At 36.1% G+C, this 16,718-nt stretch overlaps 1 protein-coding gene across 12 annotated transcripts in view; it reads right to left on the bottom strand.

Moving 5' to 3' along the window:
• Positions 1–16,718, bottom strand: part of slc16a1a (solute carrier family 16 member 1a) — a 79,144-nt gene that overhangs the window by 54,417 nt on the left and 8,009 nt on the right. For 4 of the 12 annotated variants that reach the window (XM_087254829.1, XM_087254828.1, XM_087254827.1 and 1 more), the window contains one exon: positions 9,675–9,962. The exons of 4 other annotated variants lie outside the window; for them this stretch is intronic. The gene's annotated coding sequence lies outside the window, so the exon portion shown is untranslated. The remainder of the gene's footprint in view (positions 1–9,674; positions 9,963–16,718) is intronic. 4 more of the 12 variants (XM_087254824.1, XM_087254825.1, XM_087254822.1 and 1 more) reach the window with 1 other exon arrangement.

Here is a 16,718-nt window from a genome sequence, read left to right as displayed (position 1 = left end):
AAAAATCCATGTTTTTATCACTAGATTTCAATAAGCATCTTTAATAAATCACAGTAGTAAAACAAGAATGTACAAGGGGTCCACATCACCTGCCACTGTTTACACAAGGTTATTTTAAAGGTAACAATTTCAAGCTTTCAGAATAGGCTTTTAAAGTTTGTCTACGAATTTTTCTTTTTCTAGTTTTAATTTATAAGTTGTTAATTAATATTTAAATGATAAATGTTTTAAAATCTACTTAGAAATGTTTTCTATTTACTTATTATTTATCATTATTATTTATTTTGGCCTTTGGAATCTTTAAGAGTGTGCACCCGAAAACATGGGAAAAAAAGTTTAGGGGAAAAAAAAAAAAGGGGGAATTGAAAAAGAAAAGTTCAGCTGTTGTAAATGCTGTTGTCCATGCTCCGGATTAAAGGAAAAAAGAAACTAATTGTCACCCTGGAAACCTATGTTTATTTATGATACGCACGTTGAAGAGATTGGTGTGTAAACAGCAAGAAATAAGGGTTACATAAAGAATACATTCCTGGTGACATTTTGTTGACATTACTATGGTTCTTTTAGTTTTTTTCTCATCTTTTATACATTATATATAATGTTATTAATATTATGTTATTATTGTTATCAAATTATGTTTATAGCATTAACAGTGTGACCATAATAGTGTTAGGTTGAGTGGATGCGCTGATTATGGTTGTGTTTTTGTAACAAAGTTATGATTTGTAGATATTCGTACTTCAAAACACTGATGAATACTACCAATACTACCAATACTATAAATAATAATAAAAAAAAACAGTAGCTGACCGTATTTGATTTTCATGGTTTCTACTGTAATTTTAACCGTGAAGTTCTGGCATCCACAACTGCCATTTTTTTTCACTTAAAATTTTAGTTTTTTTTTTTTGTGTGCTTAGAGTTCAACTCTCATTGCTGGGAAACAACATTAACAAATTTAAACTGATTATGCCGGCTTCTTATGCAATGCTACAATGTGAAAAATATCTGTATTTTGTATTAAATAACCGTAATAAATCGTATTCTGTATTTTGTGCTTTTTGTTTATTTATGATTGGGAATTGCATTAGAAGATGTTGATCTCTGCTCTGTTGACTTTCGATGTTAACAATTCAACTCTACAGTTTAACAAAGTAAATTTTATTGACATTTTAGTAGTTTGAAATAATATATTGTATAAGAAATAACGTTTAAATAACGAGAAATTAGTCTGTGAAATGACAGTAAATGTTCTGACAGTTTATTACAAGACTTTTGTACTGTAATATACAACAGCAACCCAGACAAAATATCACTTTAAAGCAGGGGTGCCCACACTTTTGTTGGTATTGTGGGTGTATACAAAAAAGTAGACACCTAACAGATTCGATTGATGTATAGCTCTTATCTGTACGACCAAAACTGAAAGTGTAATTTAAGTTCGTTTTAGCTTAATAAGGAGAAGATGCCTCAAAACGTGTAAACGTGGTCTTCGACCCCTGGGGGTTAAACTAATAAAAATAATAATAAAACTTACTTCTTACTTCTTACTTACTAAATCTTTTCAAGGTTAAAAGTTAATGGAAGAAAGATCAAGATCCCATAATGTAATTCAAAAACATAAATAAAAAAACATACATCACAAAATATTGGAAAACTGCTCATTTACAGATACTTTTACAGTGTAGGTAATGCATGAATACACCAAGGACAGCACGTCTAACTCATATTGACAAAGCACAGTTGCTGACAGCAGCATCGTCCGATGTTAAATATTCTTTAGCACACGAAGACCCACAGCTCCTCAAACAGACGCGGAAATAGATGCTCTTAAACCTCCATATAGTGTCCTCATTGTGTCAGCATGGCAGCGAGTTCATTCCCCTGCGTTATGTTGGATGAGGCCTGTCTCTGTGTAGCTGTAAATCCTGCGCTCAGCACATACAGAACCAACAATTTGAGGATACACAGAAGACCCCATATGGCTGAGAGCTGCAGCGCTCTAGTGAGTTTACGTCAGAACTGTGTGCTTTTTTCTTTTTGGTAATGTGTAACCTCTGCAATATCTGTGGCTGGGTATGATTTGTATTTCTGTCCTTGCTGTAAAGACAAGCCAGATGGCCGGCCTGCTGAGCGGGTACAATCTGTGAGACGACTGATGCATTTCCACCGGCAGGCCTCTGGTGCTGGCCGTGTAGACCAACTTTGAATTTTTATAATCCAGCTTTGTCGCCACTTGGCTGACATCTATCTGAAATAGAGATTCCTCTTAAAGGGACAGTTCACCCAAAACTGAATATTCTGTCACAGTTTCCTCACCCTACACTTGTTCCAAACCTGTTGAGTCCTTTTTTCTTCTATTGATCAAAAAAAGAAGATATTTTTAAAAATGTTGAAAATCTATAAACACTGCCTTCCATAGTATTTGTTTACTACCAGGATGCTACTTGTCACAATCACCAGTGATCTAATCCTTACAGGGAGCAGGTAAAATCACAGATTGCCTAAGAACTACAAATCCGATGTTACATGGACTACAGATCCAGTCATGCACCACACACACACACACACACACACACACACACACACACACACACACACACACACACACACACACACAGAAGTAATTACAGCCTAAATACTTAATAGTTTTTGGCTAAGTTTAGTCAAGGAGCAAAAATAAATAATATCTACTTCTAAGAGATTGCCATTGTATATAATCTGAGCACACAAGCGATGATGAGAGGACTGAAAAAGCCTATTCACTCGTGACATTTGCAGAAATGAATAATTATGCAATACCTGCATTCCCGCACCGACATTCAGACTGTAGTAAACCAGGCTTCAGAAAAGTGACAGGTCAGAGGCGAGTAAACTCGCCGTCTGAGAGAAGAGAGCAAAACTTGTGTGCAGATCGTAGAAATGGCAGGAAGAATGTCCGCGCTTTAATTTCTCTTGCAAATAACAGACATCTCAATAGTGAAAACATCCAAAAAGCTTTATTTCAATAAAACATTTGTTTTTAAGTTGATATTTTCTGCCACTGTAACACAGAAAGGCCTTTGTCGCGCCCCTACGTTTCATGCAAAACTTGACAAGATCGACTGTGATTGATCACTTTACATGTCAGTCAAAACACCGCTTCACAATCCTGTTATTTGTTAATAAATTAAAACACATCATATATTTTTGATGAAATAATGACTGTTTTGGTCTATTTTAGCAGCGAAAATTGATCCGATGAATCAAAGACCACAAATTTGCACATTTATTTTTTTCAGTTTTTTTCCTCCCATCCTGGAGCCTCACGGTCCCCCGCAAGAGTATCCAGAACCCCTGGCATAGGCATTTTTAAAGATGCAAACTGCTTTAAATAAAAAAATGAGTGAAACAAATAGTTTAATAAAATAATTTATTTTGTAAAAGTACTACTGATGTTTCTAGCAAATTATTATTTTTGCATTTTTACAATCAACAGTTAAAAATTAGTACTCCTTTCAACACTATTTTCATTTTTTTTTCTGGATTATTTGATGGGCAGATGCTTAAGAGCAGCATTTATTTAAAACAGTAAAACTTCATAAATGTTTAACTGTCATGTTTGGTAAATTTAAGCCACCAGAAATAGAATGAATTTCAAATTAGTATATATGCCATCAAAGTTCACACATCAGAGCATGTTCCTACCCACCAATTAGTTGTGCAAGTCAGATTAAGGTCAAAATGTAGAACTGAGGTCAGAACCTGAACAGCACAACATTGTTTTGACAGGAATGCTGTTCTGAGAACAAAACATGTTGATCTAGAAACACATCCTACTTTGCACCATCACAGGCTAGCCCTAAAATTAGATACTCCCTTGGGTTTTGCCAAAAAGAATTTATTTGCTATAATGAACAAAACACATTGTACATATCAATGTAATGTAGACATTGCCATGTTGTCACTCTACATTTTCTGAGTTCAGTCACATACTGTTTTTCATCTATTGATCAATATTAAAGTAGTTTTTTCTAGTTTCGGCTTCAGAAAAGTGACAGGTCAGAGGCGAGTAAACTCGCCGTCTGTTTTTCATTAGTTTGACATTACAGCGCCACCTGGTGGAAACTGTTGAGCATGTTTTAATGTACTTTTATATAGTTAATTTACCTGACTGTCTGTTGATGTTTTCAACAAATAGCCTTTACATTTGCCTAATATAATCACTTCCACAAACATCAACACATGACAACTGATCTCACTGCTGGGACTCAATGTTTAGAGACTGTGGATTAAAACTCATTCTTGCAGAATGTTTGTTTGTCTATTAAACGGCATGAAACTTTGTATCACACCCTGTGGGTCTGCTTGAGCAGGACTCAATTACAAACCTTGCAGGTCATATTTAAAGATTAATGCATAGTGCCACTATTTAACTGATGTATTTCCACATAGACATCAAAAATGGTGTAAACAAGCAGACAACATTAATTTTTAACAAAGCCAATGTGTGTAGAGAAAACTGTTTAACCATAAGCCTTCCTACAATAAACAATAGCCCATATGGCTGCAGTGCCATTGAAGGACTTTTTATTTTCTTGAATTTAAAACATAATATGCTGCACTCTTAAAATGTTTATAAAGGCGTACAGCATAAATATTCCAATATGGGTTTTGGCATTTTGCAATGGGATTTTTTGTTTCAATCAAAAGCCAAGAAAAGTGAAGAATTCTTGAAAATATATAATTTTTTGGTATTTTATTAATTTAAATATGCTTTTGTGTAACGGCAAGCACAACAGGCTCTCAATGGAGCCATCCATGCCTGTAAATCACAAAAAAGAAAAGAAAAAAAGATTTTACAATACAAAGGCCTATTCATACCAAGGCAAACTAATGGTGGAACAGTATATATTATACTGTTACTATATTACACGATAACTGATAACTATACACGTTAGTGAACAATAACCATGTGCTTATTTTAAGCACTTGGCGCAGTTCTGTCATCTGCTGATTTAAATGTTTTTATTTTTTTAAGCAGGATGGAGTCTGATTGGAAGTCTTTATCGTTCATTAGATACATCATAAAAGTTCTAAAATAATTCTAAATATATTGTTTTTAGGGCCTTAAAAAAGTGACAAAATTCAGCAAATTCAAAATAAACACTATAAATATAAAATAGAGTTAAATAGCAATTGAAAGTTCAGTTCGTTTTTTCCAAACTTAAAAAGCAAAACAAAACAGCCCGCCTAAAACCAACCAACCAACCAACCAACCAAACACACAACCAACCAACCAAACACACAACCAACCAACCAACCACACAACCAACCAAACACACAACCAACCAACCAACCAACCAACCAACCAACCAACCAACCAACCAACCAACCAAACACACAACCAACCAACCAACCAACCAACCAACCAACCAACCAACCAACCAACCAACCACAAACCAACCAACCAACCAACCAACCAAACACACAACCAACCAACCAACCAAACACACAACCAACCAACCAACCAACCAACCAACCAACCAACCAACCAACCAACCAACCAACCAACAAACCAACCAACCAACCAACCAAACACACAACCAACCAACCAACCAACCAACCAACCAACCAACCAACCAACCAACCAACCAACCAACCAAACACACAACCAACCAACCATCCATCCATCCATGCAACCATTCATTCATGCAATCAACCAACCAACCATCCATCCATGCAACCATTCATCCACGCAACCATCCAAACAACCAACCAACAAACTAACCATCCATCCATCCATCCATCCATACATACATCCATGCAAACATCCATCTATCCATCCATCCATCCATCCATCCATCCATCCATCCATCCATCCACCCATGCAACCATTCATCCATCCAACCAACCAACCAACCAATCAACCAACCAACCATCCATCCATGCAACCATCTAACCAACCAACCAACCAACCAACCAACCAACCAACCAACCAACCAACCAATCAGCAAACCAACCAACCATCCATCCACCCATCCATTCATCCAGCCATGCAACCATCCATCCATCCACCCACCCACCCACCCATCCATCCATGCAACCATCCAACCGTTCATCCATTTATCCATCCACCCATCCATCCATCCATCCATCCATCTATCCATGCAATCATCCAACCAATGAATTTGAAATTGGAACGAATTGCAAATAAGACATTTACAGAAAAAAAAATCAAATACTATTTTATTCTAACCCATTTCCCCCAATATTTAAGGTCTAGAAATCTTAAATGGTTTATTTACTGACCATTTGCCATTTTTTTACAGTTACATAAATATATCATGGATACACTGTCTTTCATAGCACAAACCAAGCAAGAAAATAGCAAATAGCTAAAAACCATTTAAAACAACTTAGCAACCACTTATCAGTGCCCTAGCAACCCTCTATTGTGGCAGAAAATTTTGCACCACTAAGCGCCGGTCACATAAAAAGTAAAAAAATTAGTTAATAAATGCTAAAGTTGAGGAAAGATGCTATTTAGCCCCTCAACTCCATTCCTAACCTCGAGTTTCCCCAGCATCTGCAACATACTTATTCATGTATTCAGGCATTCTAATACACCCTGCCTTGGCACAGCAATTACCAGTCCATCTTTCCCACCCTGCTTTCCACTGCCAGCTTCAAATCGTCCCTCTGTTAGGGGATAAGCACTCACCCCAGGGTCAGGACATTAAAGAAATACTCTGGAGAACTCATTTAACCACTATACTGCTCCTCTCTCTGTATCGTGGCCAAAAACCCTGACTAATTCCTAAATATTGGAAATTTGTAATTCCTGAATGACATTTTTTTGCATGACTGGCATTTATGTTTAGGCCAAGGTCTGAAGGATCAGGTTTAAATAGGGTGACTCACATAGTTTTGATACGACTGAGCCGCTGTGACTCTGGACAAGCATAAAGTACAAAATCTATTGCGTGATATTTAGCAGCGTATTGACATTAATCACAAGGAAAGAGCATTTGCAACACACTCTCATTAGGCGACTTCTAGTAAGTAGCTTTTAAACAAAACATCACATTGTAAAATAATTTGCATGGCTTTTAATAGCTGGATTAATTAAAGTAAATGTCTTCAGTGATGTTGAAATGTCAGAATGCCTTGACATCCAATTTGCCACCATTATAACAATTACCTGTTTAGATTACATAACAGAAACTGTTCTGTTAATTTTAAATAAATTATAAAGTTAAAAATTATTTAATAACCAGGTATTTTATGGTGTGCGTGTTATGACCAAACAAGGGTAACAATCAACTATAAAGTTGCTTGATGTGCATAGATCAATGATACATACTGTATGCTGTATGACTGTAGGCATACATTCATTTCGTTTCCTTCGGCTTAGTCTTTTTATTAATCAGAGGTCGCTACCGCGGAATGAACTACCAACTTATCCAGCATTTGTTTTACGCAGTGGATGTCCTTCCAGCTGCAACCCAGTACTGAGAAACACCCATACACTCATGCATTTACATTCATACACTACGGCCAATTTAGCTTATATAATTCACCTATACCACATGTCTTTAGACTGTGGGAAAACCGGAGCACCCAGCGGCTTTCTTGCTGTGAGGCGACAGTGCTAACCACTGAGCCACCGTATATGCATACAATATATACCATTTAGTAATTGAAAAAAAAGAAACTTATAAAATGGCTCAACAGTGAAGACATTTACTTTGTTACAAAAGAGTCCCACTGTATTTCAAGCAAAACCTTTGAATATTCTAATCATCAAATTATTATGAAAAATAACATATCAGTCAGGAATATTAAAGTCGCATGAAATCAAAATGTACTGTTTATTTTGCTAGAGCACATTGTTAGCCTTAAAGGGGGCCTATTATGCCCCTTTTTACAATGTATAAAATAGGTCTCTGATGTATTTAGAATATGTATGTGAATTTTTAGCTCAAAATACCCCACAAATATTGTGTTATAACTCTTTGAATCTGCCCCTTTTAATCTTTGATCCTAACTGTGCTATTATGATGACTGTCGCTTTAAACTCAAATGAGACTGGCTCTTTTCATAACAGGGCGGTGCTATAAATGCCTATGTGTCAGTATAGTGGCAGATTCAAAAACAAGACTAATGTCATGTGCTAATGAGTGAGAGATTGCTACTAATGGGTGGGGCTTTCCCCCTCTGATGACACGTATAGACCTGATTGTAAAATGCGGAGGTGCGCCTGTTTTTGCGATTGTTTTAGAACTTCCGATTTAGTCGCCTATGGGGAAAATGACTAAGAATAATAAACAGCAGAAAATGGTCAAACTATTTGCTCTACAAACAAATGTTTGCATGACTATATAGACCAAGTACAATAATATTATAAGGAAATTTCCGTTTGCAACATCAAACAGTGAAATGAGCAGTTTTTAATGTCTAAAAATGAATGGAAGTGAAAGAGACTGGAAGTCTCTAGCCAAAAAGATTCAAATGGCTGCGCCCGCTTGAATAAGGTGAATAAAGGGAGAATGTTAATCAATGTGTTTTTATGACGTGTGATTAAAATATGATATAATTAATCGATTTTTACCATTAGAAGCTGGTTATATACACATACTGTTACCACAGAACGTCGTCTAAACCCCTTATAAAAGTGATTTTTGCATAATAGGTCCTCTATAAGGTAAAAAAGAGTGCAAGTGAATCAATTTAAAAAACAACTATTTGTTTGGGTAATCTTTCAATATTTAACCATTTGTTTTTGCTATGGAATGGTAGTCCTTTACGAATGATTGACCGCTTGAGTGAAATTTGCTTAGCCACACTCCTTCAACCATTAGTTTGCTGTGAGTGAAGGATGAAAGAAAGGCCGGCAGCAAGCTCTCTGCAACTCTCACATGATCGCACACTGAAGCTAATCAGTGCCTAAATGGGAGACCACTTGGGAAAACTAGGTTGCTGCTGGGTTTCGTGTTAGTGAGATCAGCAGGGGACGCTCAATCTGCGGTCTGTGAGGGTCTTAACGCCCCAGTATATTGACGAGAACTCTATACTCAATAAGTGCTGTCATTTGCATAAGACGTTAAACCGAGAACCTGACTCTGTGGTCATTAAAAATCACAGGATGTCCTTCGAAAAAAATGTGCCATCTGGCCTCTGTCCATCATGACCTCCTTACCATCCCCATATCATAATTGGCTTCATCACTGTCTCATCTCCACCAATCAGCTATTGTGTGGTGTGTGGTCTGGCACAATATGGCTGCTGTCGATTCATCCAGGTGAATGTTGCACACTGGTGGTAAATGAGAAAATTCCCGCAAAAAATGTGCGCTATATAAATGTAAGGAATTATCATTATTATTAATAAAGAAAAAGCCAAAAATAAATAAAACCCACCCAATATTCCCTAACAACTAAAAATGCATCATCATACTTGAAAAAAATCTGTAAATAATAATAATTTTTGAAGGATGATAAGACTGGAGTATTGATGCTGAAAATTCAGCTTTGTCATTTCAGAAGTACATAACATTTTTTAAATGAGATCTGTTATAGAAGATATTTTTTAATTGATCCTAAACTTAACGTATGGCTGCATTTTGTCTTTAAAAAGAGCACTATAGGGCGATATGACTCTGTTTCTTTTCGCGCAAGCAGCTGACTGCTTACCTCTGTATGGACGGCTTTCCCGCTTTTACCAGTTTGCCAGTGGCTCGCAGTGTACATGGGCGGACTTGAGACACAGAGAGGATTTGACTTTGACGATGGGGTTAGAGTCTGGCAAAGAAGGGTTCCAGAAAGCAGGTAAGACAAAAACAGAAGCCAAAAAATAAAATAAACAAGTAAATAACAGGGTGAAAATGTAAAAATCAGACAAGGACTTATCTTTTTCTGGATTGCTGTTCAAAACACTCTCAGTTTGGATTAGGGAAGTGGGTGGGCACTAGTCAGTCCGTGCTTTAAAAAAAACAATCGGTTCGGTTTAGGGAAGGAAGAAAGTGGGGGGATCGGTTGATCGGTCGGTCAGTCAGTCAGTCGACAGCAACCTCTGGTGGATTTACGTGAGAACAGCAGGCACTATAACATTTCCTTACAATTGGAAATGCTACTTGAAAAAATATCTACTTCAACTTCTATTTCACGCAGATTTCAAGTTATTTTAAACACAATAATAATAATAATAATAATTACACACAAATATTTTGTGAACAGTGAATCAGTAAATAATAATGATTTTTGATGGATGAAGACTTTGATGGACGAGTATTGATGCTGAAAATTCAGCTTTGCCATTTTAGAAGTACATAACATTTTTAAACAGGAACAGTTGAAGTAGATTTTTTTTAATTGATCCCAAACTTTTGAATGTATAGTTTACTTTGCAGAGTCTCTGACAGAATCTTCCAAACTGGTGTGAAAATGTCAAAAAAGTGATGCTTAGGGAGTACCGTATAATACAGTATAAAGGTTTCTACAGCAATGTTTCCCTTAAGAGACTGCCCTGGCATTTGAGTCATGCAGGTCTTTTAAGGTGAGCAAGTGATCTGTAGGTTTCGCAGTGAAAAAGAAAATGGATGCATCTTTGGATTTTTTTTTAAAGCACCACACAAGTGCAGGTTTTTGCAGGTACTTAAATCAAATGCCTCCCATATGATTGCTGATTGATTGCCATGTCTGTCTCAAGTGTCCCTGCTAAGGCTTTTAACATTAGGAGTCTCATGAATCCTGAAAAGGCAAATTTATTTCACTAACTGTAAGGCTAGGAAACTACCTAATACATTCACTGGCCACTTTATTAGGTATACCTTTATAGCACTGCGTTAGACTCTCTTTTGCCTTCAGAACTGCCAAATATTTGTGTCATACTTTAAAATTGTACTGGAAAACTTCTTTAGAGATTTTGGTCTGTATTGACAGGACAGCATTGAAGTTTGTGTGAAATCAAAATGTAGGTTTATTTTTCTAGCACACATTGTTATTTTTTAGGTGAACAGTTAAACTATGCAAGTTTATCCACAAAAAAAAGTTTGTTTTGGTAATCTTCAGTCAAAGTCTGACTAATTGCTTCAGTGTTTGGTCCTTCTTTGTTGAAGTTATTTTAATGATTGACGTCACAATATTTGTAACCACGCTCCTCTTACCATTAGTTTGCAATGAGGAAATGATATGCAAAAATTACAGGCCATGCCAATATTCAAAATTATGTTTCAGTAAGAAGTACATTCATTCATTCATTCATTTTCTTTTCAGCTTAGTCCCTTTATTAATCTGGGGTTCGCTACAGCGGAATGAACCGGCAACTTATTCAGCTTATGTTTTACGCAGCAGATGCCCAGTCATAACCCATCTTTGGGAAACCCATACACTCTCATTCACACACATACACTACGGACAATTTAGCTTAGCTTACCCAATTCACCATGTCATAGGACTGTCAGGAAAACTGGAGCACCTAGAGAAAAACCCACGTGAACACGGGGAGAACTTGCAAACTCACAAAAATGCCAACTGACCCACAGCAACCTTCTTGCTGTGAGGCGATCACAACCCACTGTGCCACCTTAATGCCCAAGAAGTATGTTAACATACTGAAATAAAAGACTTTCAATGGGGCAAAATCACCCCCACACCATAACACTATCATCAGCCTAAGCAAAGCTTATGCTAAAATCAAACCCTATTATTTGAATGTTAGTCCAGGTAACCACTTTTCAATCCTCCCCTGTCCAAAAACGATGCCTTTGTGTCCATTTCAGCCAAATCTTTCTATTCTTAGTGTTGGTGGTGTGCACTTCTTCTGCTGCTGTAGCTCATCTGCTTCAAGGCTGGATGAGTTCTGTGTTTATAGATGCTCTAACAAAGGCTCAGCTGAGTAACTGTTGTCTTTCTATCAGCTTAAACCAGTCTGCCAAGTCTCTTTTGGCATCAACGATGCATTTTTGCCCATAGAATTGCCATTTAATGGATATTTTCCCTTTTTTAGACTGTTCTCTGTAAACCCTAAAGATGGTTGTGCATGTAAATCCCAGCACATCTGGAACTAGCAACCATGCCACATTCAAAGTCATTAAAATTACTTTTCTTTTCAATTCTGATGCTTGGTTCAGCAGATCATCTGTCATGTGATTGGCTGATTATATATATATATATATATATATATATATATATATATATATATATATATATATATATATATATATATATATATAAACACCTAATAAAGTGGCCAAAAGCTGTATATTCCTTTACATGTAAGGAAATTTTACACTCTATTTACTCTCACACCTATTACTGATTAGATATTTGCAATAACAAGCAGCTGAAAAAATGTACCTAATAAAGCCAAAAAACTATATATTCCCTTATATTAATATTCCTATATAGTCCCTTTAAGGCAAGTCAATGCACTCAGTGGCCATCTATGAAATGCCTCTCTAGCAATATTCTTAGGCACCCTGTTTAAATGAGGAAACATCAAATTCTCCAAAAATACTTGCCAAGCTCACGATTAAATTTCGTATTACAAATAACCAATAGAATTAAACAACAACTGTCTTTTTAGTTTCACTTCTAAATGTTCGTACCACACAAAATCTGCAGAAACTCACGTCTGGTCCGAGGTTCTTTCCCGGAGAATTGTCATTCTATATCGATCACTGATTGGCTCCAGTACTAGAAGGCGGGCTTTATTCTCCATATTGACAGTTACACTTTTCCCCATTCAAAAGTCTACAAGTGACATGTCTTGTGTATTCTATAGTCTTTTGTAACAGGCAATATGGCAGGATTAATGGGTGTACCTAATAAAGTGGCCAAAATGTATATTCCTCTACATGTTGAACAATATTACATTCTTACGCATTACTGATTAGATATTTGCAATATCTAGCAGCTGAACGGTGTACCTATTAAACTGGCCAAAATATCTGTATTCCTTTACATGTAGGACAATATTACATTCTTGATTCGAAAGAAAAATCCTTTTCCCCATTTGTAATTGAATAATTCATGCATTAGAGGATTAAATTAACGGATTCCATCCATTTAGAGCTGATATAAATGACTAGTACGGAGGCAAATGTTATATGATTTGATTTCCAGCTAAAACCCTTAAATCACATCCTACACACATTACATTATCTCACAATATGTGCACCAAGCAATATCTGAGCACGTGAGGCCTCATATTTTGTATTCCTTCTATTTTCCGCATGGCGAGGCCTGGAAAATTGACTCAGTGATGTTTCCATGCAAAGTGGGTTTACTTTTACATTAACATAAATAGGAATGTCTCGGGTCATCAAAGCGGGACGCAGGTGTAGCCTCAGTGTTAACATTGCAGCGATTGTCAACCCTCGGCAAAGACACAGAAGTATCTCTGATGCAAATGAACGGCACGCTGCCATTCGCCTCACCGTTTGCTCCTCTCTGTCACACACTTGCAAACACACCGTGTGATATGGCGCGACGTTTATGCTAATATGAGCTTATTGTGCAGCAGTCGGCCTGCGTTTGTTGAGTATGTGATGAATCTGGTGTCAAAACTGTTAGCCAGCAATGTCAAAACAAGTAATGTGACCCTGAGGCACTAACTTGTTCAAAAAAATAATAACAATTCTGTAATTTCTCTCAGATTTTATTCTAACTGGTTAAATCACTATTTTATTTCTTAATAATACTGAAAATTTATCATATTGCAGATTTTTTTTTAGCTTAAAGGGAAATTTCACCCAAAAAATTAAAAATCTGTCATCATTTATTCACTGTTTACTTGATCCAAACTAGTTTAAGTTTTTTTCTGCTTCATGTTGATCACGAAAGAAGATATTTTAAAGAATGTTGGAAACCTGTACCCATTGACCTCCACTTGTTTTTCCTACTATGTAAGTCAATGGTAATGGGTTTTCAGCTTTCTTTAAAATGCATTTCTTTAAAATGTGTTTAGCAGAGGAATGAAAATGAAAGTTTTGAAACCACTTGAGGTTGAGTAAATGGTCAGTAAATTTTCTTTTTTGGGTGAACTATCACTTTAAATACCCCATATGGTGAATTAACATTGTTAACAGTTGTTTCTTGTTTTTAATATGCTTAAAGACAAACTATTTGCAGATTTATCAGATATTTATAAAATATGTAAAGCGCTTTATAAATGTAAGGAATTATTATTATTATTACTACTTTAAAATGAGCTGAAACGATAAGGGTGACTTTATTATCCTTTTCTCAATTATCTAACAGATTTACACTAAAATCTAATGATTTCTTTAGATATTTACAACTGCGACATTGTTTCACAAATTATAAACAATGGGATATAATTAAAAGATCTCCAACAAACATAGAAAAACATTTTATAGATTATTTTATTGATTATTGAACATGGTCTGCCTAAAAATCATGTAGCCCATTTATACAGAACATTAATTTCAGGATAAATCTGATGACTCTTATATCAAAATAAATTGGGAATTAGAGTTAAACACTATAATAGAGGATGTAATGTGGGAATAAATATGCACAAATTGTCATCAGGGTGAAAGCAGTCAAATATGAAGGACTTATTTATTTATTTATTTATTTATTTATTTATCTACTTTTTTTAAGCTGTCACTATTATTTATCTATTATTATAATTTTTATCAATTATTATTTTCTATTAATTGGTTTCTTTTGTGATTGTAAAAATGTAATGTAAATGGAAGTAAATGTTGTTTGTATACTATGTTTTTAAAAACTTAAAAAAAACAGTTTAAAAAAATAAAATGAGCTGAAACAACACAATTATTGAGATTTTGCTGGGAAAACTAATTTTTTTATGTTCAATACACTTAAATTTGTTCAATCTGTAAAGTTAACTTAATTGATTTGAGTTGGAACAATATGATTTAATTGTTTGAAACCCTGCATTTTTTACAGTGCATAAATCAGGGGTGTTGCTAGACATAAACCTCTACTGGGGCACGGGTCTCCCTCAAATGCAACCCCGTGCGCGGGTGTGTTTTCTGCGTGTATGCCTCAGTTTGTTTTCAATTAAACTACATTGCTTTTGCAAGTGCTAATTAGGTTGTATATAGAGAATAATGTCTTTATTCTGGGATTACCACTTTAAATTAATACAGTTTACTTTATACATAAGTGTAACTCAAAGCATTAACTGGGGCACTAGCAACTTTAAGGGTCTAGCGATGCCCCTGTTATCAGAAATATACAATGTATACACAGTATAATAATTAATCAGAGGATTAAATTAATCAAACACTGATAAATACTACCATGTATTTTCCTTTTGGATTTATGATCATATTTTTAAGTGTGGCGACATGGTGGCTCAGTGGTTAGCACTGTTGCCTCACAGCAAGAAGGTCGCTGGTTCGAGTTCCAGCGGGACCAGTTGGCATTTGTGTGTGGAGTTTGCATGTTCTCCCTGTGGTGGCGTGGGTTTCTCCACAGCCAAAGATGTGGTATAGGTAAATTGAATAAACTAGTGTTTCTCAACCATGTTCCTGGAGGACCACCAACACTGCATGTTTTGTATGTCTCCTTTGTCTGTCACACCCATTACAGGTCTTTTAGTCTCTGCCAAGGAGCTGATGATCTGAATCTGGTGTGTTTGGTTAAAGAGACCTAAAAAATGTGCAAAGCTGGTGGTCCTCCAGGAACATGGTTTAAAAGCACTGGAGCAAACTGAATTGGCCATAATGTATGAGTGTGCGAATGAGCGTGTATGGATGTTTCCTAGTACTGGGTTGCAGCTGGAAAGGCATCCGCTGTGTAAAACATATGCTGGATAAGTTGACGGTTCAGCGGTTCATTCCGCTGTTGCGACCACGGATTAAAAAAGGGACTAAGCCGAAAAGAAAATGAATGAATGAATAAATGAAGTTGGCGGTTCATTCCACTGTGGTGACCCCAGATGAATAAAAAGACTAAGCAGAAGGAAAATGAATCAATAAATTTTTAAGTGTGGTTATTTTGCTTATTTCAAAACCACAGATGTTTTATTTGCATTTTTGCATTTTATGACAGTATAAACTGTCCAAAAGGTATTACATTTAGGTAATACTTTAGACAATACTTGAATAGGTAATGTCTAAAAAAATTAATTCATCTAATCTCCCGCTTTACCTGTGTCTCTTCTCACCTTCACATAAAAGTGTAAAACATATTCACCCTGGGGACAAAAGGATGCACTCGCAACCAGCCAAAATGAAGAGCACACAGCAATAATCATTTGCATTTTCAACATCTGCTTTCTTGACGGAGACCAATAATTTGTTATTTTGCTGCCTGGAGGCCCGTCTTCATATGCAGGTCCCCTATTGAGGTGTTTTGTCACAAGAGTGCATTTTTATGACACCGGAAAACTCCTGTTGGGTGAATTATTGAATCTCCTTTCGCTATTTATGCGTTTATATAATTCATTATTTATTTTATTAGTAGTTAGGGGCTGAGTGGGTAATTTGCCCTACATGTTGCAGATTATATTAGACACTGCTCTGGCTGGCCGGTCAAACTGAAAGCCATGTAAAATTCAATACGCGTGATACATGGGCCGATTTTCTAGCCTCAGGATTTGTAAGGTACAAAAAAGGCTCTGGCTGCAGCAACAATAACAACAGATCCTTGCTAGTTGTAAAGAGCCATCAGGACTAAGTCCCTGGGGCGGATTTGTGACAGGGTTTTTTTCCAGGAAGGTCAAATGCCCCGAGAGCT

The sequence above is a fragment of the Danio rerio genome, chromosome 6, assembly GCF_052040795.2.
Source record: "Danio rerio strain M-AB ecotype USA chromosome 6, GRCz13ab, whole genome shotgun sequence".
Taxonomy (NCBI): domain Eukaryota; kingdom Metazoa; phylum Chordata; class Actinopteri; order Cypriniformes; family Danionidae; genus Danio; species Danio rerio.
Note: the sequence above shows the minus strand (reverse complement) of the source record. Positions and strands in the feature narration are given on the sequence as shown.